Below are 21042 nucleotides of genomic sequence, written 5' to 3'. Positions count from 1 at the left end.
ACAGTGGTAACACATTGTACTAAATATGTAAGGTCATATCTACGTGGGTTTGATTACAGATACTAATAAAGTATTCTCTAAATAATGAAAAAAGAATAAGATAAGACTATAAGAGCAAGAAGCAATTTAAATATGTTTGGGGACCATTTTCATCTCCAGACTTAAGGATTATTTTAATGTTACATCATTGCCTTTTCCTTTTACTTTCCTTTTTAGTTTTATTTTAGGGTTCCCTATTTTTAATGTTCATACAGAGATTTCTTTAACTGAAATACCGAATAGTTTCTTTGGTATGAAAAACTATAATAGTACACAGGATCCTAATGAGATAATTAATAATGTGAAATAGGAAGTAAAGGGCTAAAGGTGTAGGGAAAGTGGGAAGGGTGGGGGAAAGGTAATAAGGGAGAGGAAAAAATATGAGAAACTGAAAAAATGGAAATAAGGTGTTTTTAAATGGGGAGGGGAGGAAGGGGTGAAGGGAGGTCAGGGACAAGGGAAAAATGAGAATCAAGACCTATTATGTAAAGGTACAGAATCACAATGATGAATGTAACTGTATTATATACTTAGATTGTACCAATAAACTCAATTAAAAAAATACAGGCAGCCAGAGTAATAACTAATTTCTCCTGGAACACAAGCAGTTCCTATACAAGATCCCTACTGGCTTGCCAATAAGACAGAAGATTAAAATAGAAAAATGAGAATCAAGACCTATTATGTAAAGGTACAGAATCACAATGATGAATGTAACTGTATTATATACTTAGATTGTACCAATAAACTCAATTAAAAAAATACAGGCAGCCAGAGTAATAACTAATTTCTCCTGGAACACAAGCAGTTCCTATACAAGATCCCTACTGGCTTGCCAATAAGACAGAAGATTAAAATAGAAGACATTTTCAGGCATGTATTCTTAAAGGCTTAAGAAATATGAGAACTAAGCCCTTCAGTTATTTTAATTTGTGTGTGTGTGTGTGTGTGTGTGTGTGTGTGTGTGTGTGTGTGCTGGAGATCAAACTCAGTTCCTTGCACTTTCAAGGCAGACGGCAGCAGCATTGAGCTAAATCCCCATCTCAGTTATTTTAAATTGTCAACTATTTATCATAAACAGATGAAGACATCCCTAGATCCTGATTTGATCAAAGGAAATATTATAGCTTTTCCCATATCAACCTTGTAATATGTAGATGGTATAGTGTTATATGCCCCCTCAGAAGAGCTTTCTAGCCAAAACGCCTTTGTTCTGCTGAATTTTCTAACAGAGGTTATAATGTTGCTAGGTCTGAGGCACAGCATTGCAGGCTTGAGGTAAAATATTTAGGCCTTATTATATCTAAGGAAACCCAAAGACTGGGGGAAAAAAGAAACCAAAAACTTGATAAAGATAAAAAAAGAATTAAACCAATTATTCCCTCTCCACGGCCCAAGACCCTAAAACTGCTAAGGAAATTTCTAGAAATTACAGGCTTTTGTCACCTTTAGACAGCAGAATATAATGAGATTATGTGTCCCATCTTTCAGCCTATAGAAAAACCCAAAAGACAGCCATATTTTAACCTAGGAACCTGGCTCCCAGACTGCATTCCAGAAGCCCAAATAAGTACTTTTAAGTGTTTACCTACAGGACACTGGTTCAATTTGTATGTTAAAAGGTAAGACGTGGCTTTGGGAGTATTTCTACAAGATCAGAGAGCTGCTCAACAGTCTGAAAGGATATTCAAGTCATAACTTAGATATTATATATACAAAATAATTTACTTAAAAAGAAAAGCCCTAGGGCCAGGTGTTTAGCTCAGTGATTTTACTACCTGCATCGTAAGTACAAGATCCTGAGATTGATTCCCCCACACCAAAAAAAAAAAAAAAAAAAAAAAGAGGGGGAGAGCCCTAAACAATATAGTTAGAACATTTTCTCTTTCAAGAGGCAAAAAAGCAGCCATTCATGTTCTTTGATTATTGGTTTGATTTTATGCTTGGAAATACAATTAGAGTCAATCATAACTTTTGTCTCTAGAGATGTGTTTTGCTAAGGATTGCAGATCCAGCATTAAAAAAAGCTCCTGATTTTAAATGTTTTTCTGTACATGAAATGGTTAAGATTTAGTTCTTGTGCCATACTTAAGGGCATTCTTCTTGTCCCTTCTCCACTGCCCTGCCCAGTTCTCAACAGTATTTAATTCAAAGCACTTCCCTCCTCTGTGGCTACTGGATTTCAAGAAAAAGCTTCCAGAATGGTGAGTCTGCCTTTCCTAGAACCCTTCCAGAGTAAAACTGACCTTCACTTATTTCTGGGCCACATAGAAAACTCTGTGGTTCTGCTGCCTGCTTTACAAGTGTTAAGGTTCCGAGTTCCAGCCCGGTACCAAATAAATACATAAATAAATAAAAACAAAAGACAAAAGACAAAAACTGGTCTAGGCTTAATCCTGAAGCTCTCAAAGCCCATGATGTAGTTGGGTATTCTTGTCAGACAAACTATCAGCTTAGGGCCCATCTTAAAACTGTTATTGATTTCATAGGTATGTATTCCTTTTGATTCTTCTTACAAGAGATCTCTGTTAATTGATCTACAAAGTTCTGACTAGTCTCTTACAATTATAAACCTAAAAATTATAAAAGTCATTATAATTCAACATGGCAAAATACATCTGAGTGCACTCTGGTTTATAAAAAGTTCTCTTGTGTGTATGTGTCTGTCTGTCCAATTTGTTACAACACTTATAGCTGTTTTGTTTGAGCTTTTTTCTTTTGGCATTTTGGATTTTTAAAGATGTTTGCCTGTAACTCAGGTTGGTCTATAGATAAATGTCACTAAATACATGCTTCCCCCAGATTTCCAGATGATCCAAATAATATCAAGTGGATTTACAAATACAGTACATATTGTTTATATATCTTGGGAATCTTTCATTGGTCAAAGTGTGTTATCTGACTCTCATAGGTCATCTAAAATATTTTAAGATAGTTAAATAAAGATTCTTGGGCTCAGGAAAACTAGACAGTATTCCCCTTGGTAAATAAAGGAGCAGCTGCCTGTAAAAAAATTATTCTAGCCTTTGTTCACAAAGGGGACCCCAATAATTTCCATAGCCTTATATGTATTTATAAAAAATAAATTGCTAAACATATTATTGTGATATGTATACATTGGTCATGGTCAAATGGTTAAGTTTTCTATAGAAAATAATAGGTTTTATTTAAAATGCTCTGGGTACAAAACAATTAAAGGACAAAGGGTTTCATGTAACTGATACTCGTTATTTCATGGTTTATATATTCATGCCTTCTGGGTGTAAAAGTCTTCCAGGATATTATTTACAGTAATGATCTTTTTGAATCAGGTATCTGCCTTTCTTGCACTCCAGCAACTTGTGATACGAGATACATATCAAGCCAGCATGAGATAACCAGTCAAATAACAGTTTTCCTAAAAACTTATTTGATGTATATGTGTCACCATGCTTAGGGATGCTTGGTCATCAAACAGTCAGAATAATGTCACACACTAAAATTAGAGTTAGACATTATGAACTCCTAAGGTACATTTATAGGCCAATATATATGTTCACTTTAGATGGCATCCTACTAAAGGATAACTAATAAGAATTAAATAAGAATTTTCTTTATGTCATTTAATGTCTTGTGATCAGATGGAGGTGTCTGAAAGATTATTCCATACTAAGATGGGCATTCTTACAAAGAAAATGCCATCATAATTGTCATGCTAAAATACTATGTGTGGCTCTTGATTTTAAGCTTCTATAATATATGACTTTTGTCTGTTAACATTATGCAGTGATTAAACTATTAGAACAACCATGGCTGATAAGAAATAATAGACCCCTAACTATGCTTTATATTTCAAACTGTTTAATGTCCAGACAAAATTATAATAGTTAAGCTCACTGCTCCTACTGCACTACTAATGTCACTGATCTTTTCTGGGTGTTCAACAACTAAAGTTCGGAGACCAAAGCTAGAAAGGTAACTGGGTGATGAGGACAGCTAATATTTTCGCCCTGGTTCCTGAAGGTCTGCAAGATCTAGGACACAAAGGAACCTTTCCTACAGGATCCTACATGTTTGGTAAGTCACTCAACCTCCTGAGCAGGGAGATTGCTGTACTCCATAGGACAAACGTACTGTGTGCCAAAGGAGGGTCACCACAAAGGAAAAGTCCCCCACACTTCCAGTGAAAGCACCATGGTCAAGCAAGGCTGTGACCCATCCTGATGGCTGACACTGACAGGAGCTGAGAGGCTGTATGCATGGTTCCAAATTAATGCCTGAAGAGACTTAACTGACCTTGAAAGATAGCAAGAGGTTCATGTTGATTAACACAGGTCTCACTTTAACTTGATCGTAAACATCCATCAGAAAAGAATAACCAAAAGAGGTATAAAATAATGTTATAGTAATAAAGCTAGATATAAAAAGGGGCTCCATTTACTGACCCCTTCTGGCAGTTTCCAGCTCTATCAGTAACTGACCATGGTTGTGCACCTTTAGGAAAAAACTATGGTAAAATCTATAAGAGCTCAGCTAGAGTTTTATATTTCTTAGTGAAATTTGTTCTGCGAACTGTCTCATCTTGCAACTAAAACTAGAGAGACTTATGACAATGTATCAGACTTACAGATAACCTCTATCAATGAAAGACTCTAAGTCCAGCAGGTTCAATCATTATTTCAAATTTGAAGTGTGACTTTCTCCCCAATCTGCCCTTTCATTCTGGTGTACTCATGCTTAGATTGTGCATACTCTAATTTCTTAAAAGTTTTGTTTATTCTTGCCTAGAGGCTGCCATAGTCCAAGGGGTCATACAAATGGAACCAATGCAAATGTTCTAGACTTCTTTTACCAGGATCCACCAGATGGAATTTGTGAACAGCTCTTAACTGCTAAACTCAACAATATGACTTCTGTGTTGGATACTGAAGTCCCCTGGATCTTCTCCTTTATCCTGTTTGTTGGCTATATTCATAACAATCCTGCTGACCTTAACATTTGCACCATGAATTCTTAACTGTTTCTTTGGCTTTGTCTCCTCCAGACTTAAAAGCTATGGAGCTAACAAAGAAGGCCTTTAGATAGACCCTCTGTAGAGTAACTCTAACTGATGATCACAACTATGACCCTCTTCAGCTGGAAGGAGCCAGAGCTGTCTTTGCCTTTTGCCTCCTCACAGCAGTTAGGGGTACTTCTTCAGAGGGGGGGAATATTGCAGACACTTAAGTTAACTAGATATCTTGTAGGCAGTTAGTTAGACAGGGCCGCCCTCAAGTAGCCTTCTCTCAGGGAGCCAACACAGCAAGGAGCCAACATGGAGGACAATCAACACACATTCACTGAAGGCCAGAATTGTAAAAGGAGAGAAATTACTATACCCTTGTGCTTCCCCTAGGATAAATAGCAGTGATTGATATTCTAAATAGGGGGGCCAAGTTCTTAACCTAGCCTTGCCAGGAAATATCCCTGACCCTAACCCTTACTGAAAATCCTTGTATCATTGCTATGTGACTTGCTCCCCCATTTGACCCCCAATTAATTAATATTATCTGGATGACAGTACCTGTAATCTTATTGATTAGTCATGGTTTTGCCCCATCTCATGCCCACCTTGTAATTTTCCACTGGGTCTTATAGTTTTGTCCCACTTTGTACTCACTTTACCAAATGGCTTTGTTGTATAAAACATCTTGGAGAAGTGGGTTGAGGGGGCAACCCACTTTCCAGTCCCCCTTCTGTTTCTCTTAGAAGCTTTTATTCCCTTAATAAATTTTTCCTACTTTTAAAATAAAATCAGCATCAGAGAGGCTGATATTGGAAGTACTCACGGGGTACTTTTCAGAGGGTGAGTTCCTCTGATCCATGGTGTAGTTTCTTATCCTCTTAATGGGAGATGGTTGTTCCTGCAGTGGATATCCAATGCCAGTGATGAATTCTCTAGCCAGCATCTGTCCCTCTTCCACCTAAAGTCTGCACTCACTGAACAAACTAGATTTTAATTAGTCTTCTCATATATATAGTTCTGGCTATTACAATGATCATAGTGATGGAACAAACTTATATTTTAGTTTCTTCACCAAATAAAACTCTGTGAATTTCATGTAAGCCAGCGAAGCAGTCCAAAAACCCAAAGACCTGGGATTAGACTTTGGTTAACATTCTAGCATAATACCAGCATAGCCCACCAACCAAATAAATACTGTTACTATGCAGTGTCTTTTATAGCCTAAAATGTAAAGTAGCAGAATAAAAAAAGAGGTTGTTGATAAATGCAGTTTAATGCCTACCTCTTCTATATATTTTTTCTAATTGATCTAGAGGGAGTCTATGAAAAAGAATAAGGGTTTACTGTAAAACTCTTCTATACCTTCTTATAGAAGAAGCTCAGTGTGTAACACACTAAATTAATGGTCAGTGATTTGTCCTTTTATACAGAGAACACTGTGTTCCATATAGGAAAATAATGTGAAATATTCCAGAAGAAAAATAGGAAAATATTTTTTTATGTTGGAGCAGGGAAATTAAGGCTAATTTGGTCAATGAGCCAAAAAAAAAAAAAATTCCCAGATAGCAAGGTAAGATCTTACCGGAATGCCTTGAGGTAAAGCCAATTCAATTAGTTTCTGCAGTGTAACTGTCAGGACCCAAAAACTAGGTGGAATAATGAACTGACTAAAACTTGTAATTGTAATTCAATGGAGGAAACCATTCATCTTGAAGATGGCAGTGTTCCCTATACTTCAGATTGCACAGACAGGCAGGAGTAGGACCTCCTATGCAAAGTGCATCTGTATGTCTCAAAGCAAGAGAATACAGAGCTAGCTTATAAGGGAAGTTAATTCTTCTGCCAGTAGACTTCTTATTTCTGAGCTACCCTCTAAAATGTGGATTTCTGTCTCCTGCTTCAATCCAACACCATTTGAGTATCTACTTCCAATATGATCACTGTCAAATTTCCTGGATTTTACCCAAAGAAAACATGGGTCAATTCTCTCATTTCCCCTTGATATTTTGCAACACTTTTCCTTGTATAGTTTTCGTCTTTGAACATATACTGCTTTGTACCAAGGTGAGTAAACTTTTCTCCATAAAGAGCCCAATGGTAAATATTTTCAGTATTAAAGGTCAGACTCTTTTTTTCACAGCTTTGTGACACAAGGCTGCCATAGAAAACATGTAAACAGGTGAGCAAAGCTGTATCCCAATAAAACTTTATTTATAAAACCATGGGGTGAGCATATTTTCATGTAGGGGCTGTAGTTTGATAATTTTCTCATACAAATGCTAATTATTTGATCATGTGTATACTGTATACTTGCTTTAAAATATCAATCTACTCTATTGATATTGACTACATGTTAATAAAATAAAAATTAAAACAATATGTAAATTAATAATGAAAACAAATGACTCACACACAAGAAACCCATGGGTACAAGTATAGTTAATAGTTCTTTGGAAGACATTGTGGTCATTTTGTACAAAATGGCATTGAAAAATTTTGTCTTAGTATTGAATTAAAGCAGCATTCAAAGAAGAGATGTTAAGAGTACATAGACTGTGAAATACATAAGAATACATATTTTATGCATTATTTAGTTCATTTATTCAATCATTTAAAAATATTTGTTTGGAGAAATGGTTTTGCGTGGTAGGCTAGACATAAGAGTTAACATGACAAAATTTATTCTTGCTTTTTTGGAGATCATTAGTAGTATAAAATGGTAAAAATGAATATATAAAAAGATAAACTAAAGATCCTCATATTATGAAAATTACAATACAGAAAAGAAAGCAGAGTTCATAAGAACAAGACATAGATGAAATAGCTATGGCTATTTTGAAAATTGAAGAGAGTCCCTCTGAGATGGTTCCTTTAACTGAGGCTTATTTATAAAGAAGCTTCTTCAAAATACTTAAGAAAAAAAAGAGAAAAAAACACTACTATGGTTGGAACACGTGGTTAGATCAATATGGAGAGAAGCAGACTAGAGTCAGGTCATTAAAAGAGGAATAAAAAGTGGATATTACTTCTAATGCAAAAGAAAGAAATTTTATATTTCAAAGGAAGTGATATCATAATCTAACTGGACTCTAAAAGATACTTGTTGGAGTGTGAGGGTGGACTGTTGGAGGGGTTAGTGGCAGGTGACAAAAAGATAGATTAGGATGCCCCTGAATATTGCTGACTTGTCTAGAGTATTTCTCTTGTTCATTGCCTTTGTTTATTTAGAATGAGTTGGTAGTGTAAATTAGTATTTTAAATGCTATGACTGTCGAAATACTGAATGCTTCTACTGAAATCTGGCTCTCTTGAGAAGTGGTTCTTTGTTTTTGTAAGTCTTAAATCATTGACTTTCTATAAATCCTCCTTGTTTGCCTCACTTTCTATTTGGAGGTTGATCCATGGGGTCAAATTAACTATTGAACTTCAGAACACAGTTCCCAAGATTTTAAAGTCAGCAAACATACTTTTATGTCAATACTACTTTTCAGATTTTTTAAAATAGGTAATATCTGCTTAGTAGTGTAAAATTGAGCTTCTACCTCTCGTTTTTAAGGCTATGGTATGTTTTGTAAGACTGTAATTCAGAAATTAGATAAGAGCAGCATCCTTGATCAATGATTCTTTAAAAAAAAATTGTTCTCCCTTCACTATGCATATGGGATCAGGCCTATAGAGTTATATACAAGAAGATGGACTTTTCTTGACATGAATTATTAGAAACTGAGCATATGTACTCCTATTCATGAGTTCAGATCCAGCTTCCATTGTCTGTGCTACAATAGTAGTCTTGCAAGCCAACACCTCACACCCTTTTTTCCCTGCCCAGGTCACTACAGTCACCTGTATCCAGCACTTATCAACTTTCTGTTCACATCCCCTGTATACACAACTCATATCCAGCATAGCATTTCACCAACCAACATGTTAGAGAAATTCCCTCACCCTCTGACCACATCTTAATTTTTTTCTTCTACTCCCACCTCTTTCTCTCTCCTCACTTTAAAAAAAATCTTCTCACCAAAGACAACTCACACTTTTCTCAGAGAACACTTTAATTTCACTACAGAATACCTTATTTGCACTGGTCTATATCATACAAAAAAGCAATATTTATTCCCACTCATGAATTATCATCTTGCATCTCAGGATCATAGTTCAGGACTTTTATCATTCAAACTATTATGCCTAGTCTATAGGATGGGTTTCTGCTAGCCTGGCTGTTTTCAGCAACTAGACCCTGTCTGTCTTCTATTAAATACATTCATTAAGAACCAGGTTGTAATCCAGACAGACCTAGGTTTGAAGGATATAGATATGTGAACTCTGGAAAGTTGTTTAACTTATTTTATTTCTCTCAAATGGAAATGAAGATAGTATACACTTTCTGTGCCTGGACTACCCAGAATGAAGACCCCCAAGGCTGCTAATTAATAAGTATAATCCTAGGGAAGCAAGAAAGTCAGGGAAAAGGGGAGTGAAAAGGGAGGATGAGTGAGTTGTTGAGCTAATCACTGCTTGGTGGCAAGCTCAAGAGATTAATCAATATTTTGAGACTGTATTCAGAAAGGTCATAAGAAGTACTGTTTCCCAATGAATTTCATAGTGAAGGAAAAGTCACAGAATTTATCATGATTCCATAAACCATTGGTTTTCTCCCAAAGAAAATTAACTTCCTCACAAGTCTTCTCGTCACTCATGCCTTAGTGCAAATACAAAAGCTACAGGGTGGAAAGCAATAGAATGGACATGACTCAAGGGTTACTGGGTTGAATCCATGTGTAGAAAGGTCACAGTTCATGAAGAGTTGGTTATTTATTTGTAAGTGGGCAAAATGAGCAGTATAGAGACAGATGGTGCCCAAAGGAAGGATCTGAGATGATATGTAATAGGCATTTTAGGTTTCTTTCTTTTTTTTTTTTTTTTTGTAGTGGAGATCGAACTCAGGACCTTGCGCTTACAAGGCAAGAGATGGAACCACTGAGCTAAATCCCCAACATACTCCAGATTCATGCATGCCCTCTTATTGTACTTATCTATCACAATACAGAAATCCTTTGATTTTATGATCAAATATTAATTTTATTCCTTAGCGGGCTTGGAAATTTTCAATAATGCATAGAGATCTCTTTAGTTCATGGTAGCTATTAATTCTGAGAAGGCTTAAGACAAAAAAAATTCATAAAACCAGAGAAAGTCCCTAATGACATAGGAAGGCCTAAGACTGACATTCATGATCTGTCCTCTCCTCTTTCCTTCCTTCCTTCCTTCCTCTTTCTTTATTTTTTCATACTAGAACAGCACTTGAGCTTGTCTGGGCTACTTTCCTCGTAATATGACCTAGAATTTCATCCTAAAAGTGTCGGAGCCTTAGTAGTCTTGCATCCATTACTAGAATGCCACCACTGTCACGGACACTTTATCTTGGTCATTAGGTAGAGATGCTTGAAGAGATGATCCAGTGAATCTTCTGGGATTCAGATAGAGACCTTCCTTTCCCAAGTGTGTAGAAGTTACCATAGCTCATCACAGTGATCAAAATCGATCAACCCTTCTAATATAGTACCCCTTGCTTACTTGCTTGCTTTCTATTCTAACAAGTATAAATTCAAAATGAGCCTATAATAAGGCTTGTAGCTTTAAAATCAGTGGAAAACTAAACGCACCCTCCTTCACAACACTTCTTCCTTGTAAACTAGGGCATTTATAAGTAGAGGTTGAGTATGTGGGGGGAGAAAGCACAAATTCAATAATTGGTCACAGGAAGTGAGGACAAGAGGTTTAAATTCTTTCACACATTGTTTCCTATATCTGTTTACCTGGAGACAAAACACTATGTCTTGTTCATTCTGAGCATGTGCTCAACCAAAGAAAAGAATATGCTTTTATGATTTGGATCAGGGCTGTCCCTAAACAGCTCCTGTTTAGAAGGCTTAGACTCCAGTTCAACAGTATTCGGAGTGGGGCTTTTGCAGGATGATTGGATCGTGAGGGCTCTAACTTCTCAAAATGACAGCTATTACTTCAAATATCAGGTAATCAACATAGCCAGCTGCCAAGAAAATATGTGCCAATCATGCACTCAAGATCCAATAAAATAACTGCAAGCTACATTAATACACCCATTCAATTCATTATGAGATGAGCTTGAACTAAATTCTTTTTTTTTTTTTTTGGTACCGGGGATTGAACTCAGGTCTTTGCGCTTGCAAGGCAGGCCACCGAACCGCTGAGCTAAATCCCCGGCCTCTAAATTCTTTTTAATAGCTGACTTCCATGTATCTCAACACTAGCTGTAGGGTTGTGAAGGCATTTCAGGTCACTTGGTATTAGTGTTAGGTCAGAAAATCCACCCAACAATCTCAAAATAGTCTGGGTAGCTCCTAATTCTCATGCATAATAGAATCCTGCACCAGGTACCTTTGAGAGGGACCAAAGGGATGCTCACCATAAATACTTGTGATGGCTTTGTAGGGCCCTCTCTCAAAGGGCAGAGCTTCACCTTTCATCCAAAGGCACCTTGATCTCAGACATTGCTGCAAATCAGTGTAGGCAATTAAGGTAGTCTGGCTTGTCACACCAGACCTCCTACCTGTGACAGTAATTAATCACAGTTGTGTATCTTCCTTTCCTCTGATGGCTAAGTGATGTCTTGCCCTGAGCCAGTCTGGAGTCTCATCATTGCCTTTTATATTAAGTAGCCAGTATCTACCCTTCTCAAATCATGTCTGTAGAGTACAGCAACCAGGGATGCTGGAGCTGCCTCCTCCCTGATGCATTTCTTACTGCTTAGTGCAAAGTGTGGACCCTAGAAGAGTAAGAGGAGCCATACCTGGGAACTTTTTGAAATATAAATTTTAGAACTATGAATTTTAAGCCTGATAGAGCGAGACTTTAGGTATACTGGGACTAGAAACTTGTTTAGCAAGTCCACCTGGAAACTGTGGTGCAAATCAAATTTGAGATTTACTTAAAGTAGTATTGTCTAGAAAATTCAGAAGTATAATCAGATGGTTTGTTTCAGACATTTTTAAATAATCCATTGTAATATTTCCACTGCTTTGAGTCCAATGACTCATTCTCAACATTCTGCAAAAGGGATCTGTATCTCATTAGTATGGGGCTTAACATCTAGACACCTTATGGAGGTACCCTGCAAATTTCTACTTTTCTTCTGTACAATACACACATGTACAACCACACAAATAAAGAAAGCCAAACTGAAAAATTGGATAAGATTGGTAGATTGTATAAATGTAAATGTTCTGACTGTGGTATTATATTTTACAACAAGTTACCAATGTGGGAACTTAGGTAAAAGTTACCTGGAATCTCTTTACATTATTTCTTACAGCTTCCTGTCAATCTATTATCATCTTATCTATCCATCCACAATCTGTCATATATCTAGTAGAAATAAGTAATCAGTTCATGATTAATTCAGTCCCTCTGCATCCTCCTCAGCACTTGGTGTTGTTCCTACTTATTAAAATTTTCTCTGTTGGATCATTCATTATGCTGAACATTTTTTGCCATCTCTATACATCCTTTGATAAAATTTTTTTCATATATATTTTCAATTTTAATAACCAAATAGTTTATCATTTGTTAATGCTGAGTGGTGGGAGTTTAGGCATGTGAGAGTTTATGTTGTGAGAGTTCACACACACACTCCTACCTCTTTATTCGGAATGATCACAACTTCAGTGAACGCTGCTGCTGAGTGCCATCCATAGGCATGTGAGAGTTTATGTTGTGAGAGTTCACACACACACTCCTACCTCTTTATTCGGAATGAACTTCAGTGAACACTGATGCTGAGTGCCATCCGATGGAAAAGCATGCTACAAAAACACTACAGTGGGTCCTCATCCATCTTATTCACTGGATCCGGCACCATGTGACTTATAGCTCTGCCCCAAAGTCAAAATGACTGTGAAATATAAATATTTTTAATCAGCTCAAGGCATCAAGGCAGCCAGGACAGCACAACTAAAGAGAGGAAAGCGGACTTCTAGAACTGCTTCAGAAAATGGCAAGGGGGATGGTATACGTAAGTTTGAAGAGAGGAGGAGTATTTTGATGAAAATTAACAGCAATGTATGTTTTACTATAATAAATTATTTTTAACATTCACCAGATTTTCTTATACCAAAGGTGTAGAGTATACATAATATATTTTATATATAATCTACATCAGATACTAAGTTTTTGCTAGATATGTGGATTGCAAATATTTTCCAAGTTTGTGATTTATCTTTCAATCCTTTCACAAGTCTGCCCCAAAGCAGAAGTGTTGAAATTTGAAGTTCTGTTTATAAGTCTTCTATATTATGGATCATGCTTTTAGCATCAAGCCTAAAAACCGTTAATTTTTTAAATAAAGTGTGATATGTGGGATTATTTATTTTTTATTTTGCTTATGTGCATCCCATGGGCTACAAAGGCTTCTACCATTCAATTGCTTTTACTTTTTTGTCAAAATCAGTTGAGCACATTTATGTGGATCTTTTACTGGGTTTTCGGTTCTGCCCCATTGATCTATTTACCAGTATTACAATGTCCTGCTTATAGTAGCTACAAAATAAGCCTACATATTGGACAGAATGATGCCTCCCACTTTATTATTTTATCAGGATTGTCTTCACGCTTCTAGGGTGTGTACTTTTCCCTACAAGCTTATCTATATACACAAAAAATCTTTCTGGGATTTTGATAGGAATTTTACTACACCTATAGATCAACTGATGGAAAAATTGTCAGCTTTACTATATGGAGTTATCTAATCCATGAACACTGTTTCTCCATTAGTTTAGAACTTCTTTTGTTTCTGTCATCAGGATTTTATAATTTCCAGCATACTGTTCTTGTATGTGTTTTGTTATTAAATATTTGTCTAGATGTTTCATCTTCTCTGGAGTAATTATACAGAGTGTTACATTTTAGCTTTCATTCTTAGTATATTTATTTCTAGTGTACAGTCTTTTGTGATGGCATACTATATTGTATAATTAATCGAATTATTAATTTGGGGATTTTGAGAGGGCAAGGTGGGGTAAATTCCACGGAATTTTCTAAGTATTCTGTCATATCATCTTTAGGTAAAGACAGCTTCATTTCTGTATTCTTAAATTCATTTCTTTTATTTCCATTTCTCATCTAATTGTATTTCTTAGAGGTTCCCTGCCTATATTGAACAGCAATAGTGAGAGCAGACATCCTTGCCTTGTTCTCCAGCATTCATATATTCACCATTAAGTATGAATCTAGCTATACCATCTTATAGATAAACTGTTATTGCTAAGGTAATTCTCTTCCATTCCTAATTTTGTGAGAGATTTCATCATTAGAGTATTGAATTTATCAAAAGGTTTTCTGCACCAATTGTATAGTCTTTTTTTTTTCCTTTAGCCTGTTGTTATGGGGCACTCAGCCAACTTTTAGGATCTTCTCTATGTATCCTTGGTAGAACATTAAGCCCAGGAATTTAAATAACTGTTCCTATGCCAAGTAATTATTCATTCTCCAGACTTGCATTTGCCTGCTCCTATCCCAATTCACCTACTAAGATGTATTCCCATATAGTTGCTCCTGTTTCCTACCCAAATACATTAGCAAGGTTTCAAAGTCTTTTTCATGTAGCCTATTTTGCTCTGAAGCAAGCCTGTGCTTCTGTAATTTATCTGTGCTAAACCTAATTTATTGGCCTGAAGACAATGGAGAATTTGGGGGAGTATGAGCATTGTCTTGCAAGCCTCCCTCTGCAGGTGAAGATTCTGAAGACTGTTCTACAGCACCTAGTGCAAAGGGTTACTTTTGCTGGCCGAGGAAATGAGGAGAATATGGAATTAAAAGGTCACAGGCATATTTTATAATGTTTCTATTCCAGTTTAATGCCCCACTCTTTTTCTATCAAGGCCCACGTTTTTAAACAAGACTTATTGAAAGGAACATTTAGGTTCATTTGCAGCTATTTTTTTCTTCTAATAGACTCTGTACCTTATTTTGCAGTACTGTATGCCTTATAGTTAAAAGAAGATAAAATTTTCATTAAAACCTTAAAGGCACTCCAGGTTTCACAGCATGACTTGGGCTAGCAGTTGACAGCCCTGAACCTTTCATTTCTTGTTGTCGAGGCTACCAGTGTTGTTCCCAGAAGCCAGCCCTCTCCACAATGCTCATGTTTGTCTTCGTGGCCACTGTGGTCCATTGCCACAACCACACGTATCCCGTGTCTTATCTCCCACCTGCACCTCTTCCTAACTATGGGCAAGTGAGTGCCTTAGAGATGGTGGTGCCACTGCAAAGCAGACACCCTCAACAACCTGGGACCACTGTCTAAGCGCGGTTCTCCAGTACATCTTCGCTGCTAATTTGTTTAGAAAAGCAATAGCAAAGAAAGAATTAGGGCAAAGAGTTAGGGGGCAGAGAAAGGGAAAGGATAGGATGAGATGGTGTGTCACTGTAGTGCCTACTCTCACAATCAGGAACAACCAGTTACTCTAATTTAGCAAGTTCTCCACTGAGAAGTCTTATAAAGCCATGACCTCAAAGGAAAATAAATTCAGGAATAAACACACACACACACACACACACACACTCATTTATTAATTGTCATAGGTTTATCCCAAATGACATTCACTTTCCTGTACTTCAATTAGCAATAATCATGACTCGGACAAGCCTCATTGGCTATGATATTGCTACTGTGCAAGGCTACTTTTCTGTACTTCAAAGCTCTTCCCACACAGTCACTGAACAGGTCCTATGAAGACTGTATCTCAGGGATTAACAGAAAGCTCAGGGCAGGAGCTGAGGGATAAGCAGCACAAGCATGAACTACAATGTCTCTGAGTTGTACTCAGGGACACTGGTTGGAATTCAGGCATAATTAGAGGTTTCAGAGGCAAGTGAAATAGGAAAAATAGCCAGAGGTTCCCGAGATGTAAAGTTGAGCACCTTAGAGTTGTGTGCAACCCTGTCTGGGAGGGTTGATTTAAATTAATGCAAAATAATGCCAACAACACCCTTCATACTGCTGTAGGTAAATAGTAAATGTTTAAAAATAACTATATTGTCATTGATACTGACAACATTACTACCCATTTGCATCACTCACTAGTATATATAAACATCACACAAAAGGACCCAAACTCATGAATTTAATGTATGGTCTGTTACATAGATGAGTCATTTTGAGTGCTTTGTTTCAACATTCATTGTTTTTACCTATTAGCTTTTTGACATTCAATCTTATAATCTATAAACTGTCTGTTCCCTGGAATTATGTGAGGTCTGAGACTAACGCATTGTTCTTTGTCTCAACTGAATGCTTCTTCACTCTTGGATTCCAAATACAGTGTCACCTTTTTAGTATATTTCACATTTCATTAATACTCAAACTACATGAAAAATTTCAAGAATATAACAATTAATAGAACTATATTTTGTCTTCCTCCTCATCTATTTCTTCATTCTTCTGACTACTACAATCAATGCTGCTATTATTAGGACCACTCCCTTACCAACACGGCACTTTCCTATTTATTGATTGATTGATTGATTGAGACACCTAGGATCAAACTTGCGCTTGTGAAGCAGGCAAGGTGTCAATGAGCTAAATCCCAGGCCCCACGGCACTCTTGACATACCAAAAATTTAAGGGTCCCTGAGTTAGATTTTGAGTCATCATTTTGTTTTTCTACTCCCCACATTTCCACACAAAAACAGTGCTAGAAAAAGGCATCTAATGGAAAGAACATAAACGAAAATTGTAACTTTTACAACCACTACCAACTCACCTAAATTTATTGAGCACTAAAAGACACCATTGTGAACATTTTACATGTCTCATGCTATTTAATCTTCATAATAATCCAAAGATAAAGGAATTATTATATCCCTTTTGCAAATAACATAGCCTTAAAACCCTTAAATAAAAGTCTAAGTGTATCCCAGCCTAAAGAAGGCAAGACAATGATTTGAACCCATAAGTGTCCAGAACCAAAATTATTCTGTTTAGCTACAAGATTATATCACGAGTCTATGACACCTATTCCAGACCCATCTTTCCTATGAACTCCAACATTTACCAACCACCTTGATCATTTATATCCTCTAATTTCTGCTTATGTTTTCATCAAATTTATCTGGGTTATTTCCTTCCATATTAGCTTCTTCACAATTTTTAGGTCTTCTATAACAAAAGGTCACAACTAGTGATTTAAAACAACAGAAATGTTTTGTCTCATAGTTCTAGGAGTTAGAAGTCTGAACTCTAGACATCAGCAGAGTCATGTTCCCTTTGAAACCTGCAGTGGAGAATTCTTCCCTGCTTTGCCTGACAGCGCTTGGCATTACTTGGTATCCATATGTATTACAGTGATCTTGGTCTCTGCCAACACGGGGGTGATTTTTTTTCTCCTGTATGCATGCCTTAATTAAATTCTGTCTTAGTTACTTTTCTTGTTGCTGAGACAAAATACCCAACACCCAAAGTTAAAGGAGGAAAGTTTATTGTAGCTTACAGTTTGTAGAGGTTTCAGTCCATAATTGGCTGGCTCCAAAGCAGGGTGTCATGGCAGATAGGCATCATAAAGGATAAACCATTCATGATGGGCAGACAGCAGGAAGGCAGTAAAGTAGCCAGCAGCAAGTGACAAGCAAAAATCAGACAGGCTACCTACCTTTAGGGTAGCTAGCATTCACAACCAGGCATTCGCACCCTTCATCCGAGGATCATATCATGAATCAATCCCAGCATTACACCTCAATCCTAGTATCACACCATCTAGATCATGCCACCTCTGAACAGATGCGCCTATGACCACATAAGGCTTTGGGGGACATCTAGACACAAGCTATAACAATGTCTGTCTTTGTGTCGCTTCTCAGAACACAGTTCAATTAGATTAAGAGCCTCCTGTACTCAAGCATGACCTCATTTTAACTAATATATTAATTAATTCACCTTAATTACATTTGCAAAGACCCTATTTTTCAAATAAGATCATCTTTGCAGGCAGAAGGAGATCAGGGTTTCAATATTATCTTTTGGGGGAACACGATTCACTGCACAACATACTATAATACGGACACATATATACCTTTTTGCAAAGCCTACCACTGTCCAACTGTGTCACTCACGTCTCCTTTGATTCGTATTTCAAATTAAGTGAGACAAATGTGATCAACATGGAGAAGGCTTGGCCACTGCTTGTTGTTTTAGAATTAAAAGATCTGAGATCTTGGCACAATTCTGTCTCTCCGTGGTATGCAAACTGGAATAATGTGCTTACCTGCCTGAGACTTTATATAGTATAAGACAGAGACAATACTGCTCTCCTTGCAGACTGTCTGCAAATGTTTAATGGTCTATTAATAAAATGTTTAAATGAAAAGCTGTATTTATAGTCTCTAGAAGTTATGAAGGTAAAAGACACTTACCCCTACCTTCCTCTTCTCAGAGAGGAGGCAAGTTTTCCACTGTCAGTCTGGTCTCTGCCTCCTGAGAGACTTTTACTGCCTTAACACACTAGGATTTGATTTTAGTATTTCCAGAATTTCCACCTCAGCAGACTTACCTTCAAATGCGGTATATTTGCTTCTGATCTTGAAATGATTTTTAAATGACCCTACTCACCATTTTTAACTGTCACCTTCTCTTTACAGCCAAACTTCCAGATGAATGTTCTATAGCTGTGCTTCTGTTTCCTTTTAACCTATCCTCCTCCTATTTCTTTGGTGTCTATGTCACCTGTCAACTAAGCTGCCTTTTCGAAAGCCACAATAGCATTAAAGAATCTAGGCATTCAAAGCAAACAGCTGGGTGCAAACGTATCTTTCCCGGCCCCCCATACTTCTTGTCTGTTTCACTGTGGATCCCAGATGCCCACACTGCTTTCTTGACTTTGTCTTTATCTTGACTCCTGTGATGTGACAGCAGTCCCTCTTGGTCCTTTTACCTTTGTGAATAGGACCTTTTCATCCTATTTACTACAACACAGTATTTCTCTCTGTCCAATGGGTGGGTGTATCCAGTCCACAGGTTGTAATACTGTGTCTTCTCCTTCATTCTTTTGGGAGGAATTATTTTTTCTGTGTGTGACTGACACCTAAATTCATCTTCCTTCCTTGTCTTCTTCCTGTGAGCCCTCTCCACATGACTGGCTCAGAGTGGAAACTACTCACCTTCCCTTGAAATCAACGCAAGCGCTTCCTCTCCTCTGTCACTCTCTATAGGTCGAAAACATAAATGCACAGTTCCTTTTTTGCTCCCTCACCCTTCCCTTTGCCAGAGTATCATTTGCAGAATTCCCCACTGTTATAAATATTCTTATAGCCTCAGAAATGTGGGTCAACCCTCAAGCACCCCATGCATTTTACTTTTCTTCTGAGTTTTTATCAAAGCTTTGAGATTCATCATCTCTTTCTTAGTCCAAAACAATACAACCAAATATGAACTATGCTTGTTTCCTTCGTGCTCCAGGTAATCTTCTTAAAACTGCAATTAAGTATTTTCCACATTTCTATAACATCTGATAAGTTGGAGTTTTTTTTTTTTATCAGTGTGAGGATCCTGATTGACTACTCTTGTTTCCATCGATTTCTAGATATGAACAGTTAGCTAAAAATTCTCAGCCTATTTAATCTCTCTTACACGCATATACATCCAATTCCTGGTGGTAAGAATGAATGTCTCTGAATACGGTGAAAAGAACACCAACACCACACAAGAAGTTGGGAGCAGACCATGTCGCCTCAATTCCTGCTCACTGACTTAGCTCAGTTCATATAATTTTGGCAAACTCATTTGCTTTAAATACACCCAATTTTTAAATTAAAAGCATAAGAGATGCACATATATCCTACATCACTCAATAAATGAAATGTCCTTAAATCTCTGCTGAGTGCTTGTTTTTTACATCAATACCACAAGGAGACTGAAATATAAAGCAGTTTCTCAGTGAATCACCCCACAAATAAATGTCCCTTATTTACCAGTACATAAAATATTATATTATGCTCTTCCATGTCTTTTTCTCAGCGATATCCTGTGGTCTACTGCCACCCAGACCTCTGCTTATCCTACATAAATGACATAGGGACACAACAGAAAAAGGAGAAAAGTCAACCAACACTTATTTGCACATTATTACTAATTATTATTATTATTATTACTACAGTTTGTTAGGAATGTCAATGCCTTTAAACATCATGAAGGAATCTATGCAAGTACGTAGTAGGTTATTTTCCATCTCCACTTCATAGTAGAGGAAAAACAGGCTGAAAGAAACTAAATTACTGAAAGAACTAACTTCTTAAAGACACCAGCAAGAATTCATTGCGTTTTCCATAGTACATGTTGGGTTATAAGGGTGATTAAACAAACAAAGATCTTGCCCTAGTGGAATTTAGATATTAACAGTGGCACTGTAATTGGACTTGAAACAAATCTTCCAAACTCCAGAGCCCTAACAGCCTCTCTAATACTTTATGCTCTTCCAGTTTTCTATCTCCTCGAATATGGGGAACATTTCTTCGGAGCTACAGGATGGTTTTCTACTATCTGGATATTTCTATGGATGAACACCTGTGTATATAAGCAGCATAAAAGCAATTTCTGCTCACTGTGCCCTCCTCTGTGGGCTCAGTGCTTACTTAGAAGCATCAGGCTTTGGGCCAAGGCAGTGGAGAGCAATTTCCGGGCCAGACAGCATCTAGATTCAGTTTCATTGTCACGTGTGTGGTTCCTGTCTTTCTCCAGTTAAAGGCCCAGCACCAGCTGCAGGTGGTAAGGGAAGGGAGGGAATGTTTCCCCCTAATTCTTACAAGAACACAGTTCATAGGCTTCAGATTTTTACATGTCGATGCTTGTATCTATGCTTGTATCTTCAGTTTGCTCTGAAAGCTTTGCTTATTTGTGACAATCTTTCTCTCTCCCCCTCCCTTTCTCTCTCTCTCTCTCTCTCTCTCTCTCTCTCTTTCTCTCTCTCTCTTCCTTTTCTCCCCCCCCCCCC

General features: G+C 37.1%; 1 protein-coding gene and 1 pseudogene across 1 annotated transcript in view; both read right to left on the bottom strand.

Moving 5' to 3' along the window:
- The window catches only part of Agbl1 (ATP/GTP binding protein like 1), a 702610-nt gene that overhangs the window by 81164 nt on the left and 600404 nt on the right, over positions 1-21042 (bottom strand). The gene's annotated exons all lie outside the window — the stretch shown is intronic.
- On the bottom strand, positions 15570-15741 carry LOC117285250 (annotated as a pseudogene).

Source organism: Fukomys damarensis, unplaced genomic scaffold (assembly GCF_012274545.1).
Source record: "Fukomys damarensis isolate Sample0158 unplaced genomic scaffold, DMR_v1.0_HiC HiC_scaffold_7, whole genome shotgun sequence".
Classification (NCBI taxonomy): domain Eukaryota; kingdom Metazoa; phylum Chordata; class Mammalia; order Rodentia; family Bathyergidae; genus Fukomys; species Fukomys damarensis.
The sequence above is the reverse complement of the archived record's forward strand: the minus strand, read 5'-3'. Positions and strand labels throughout refer to the sequence as shown.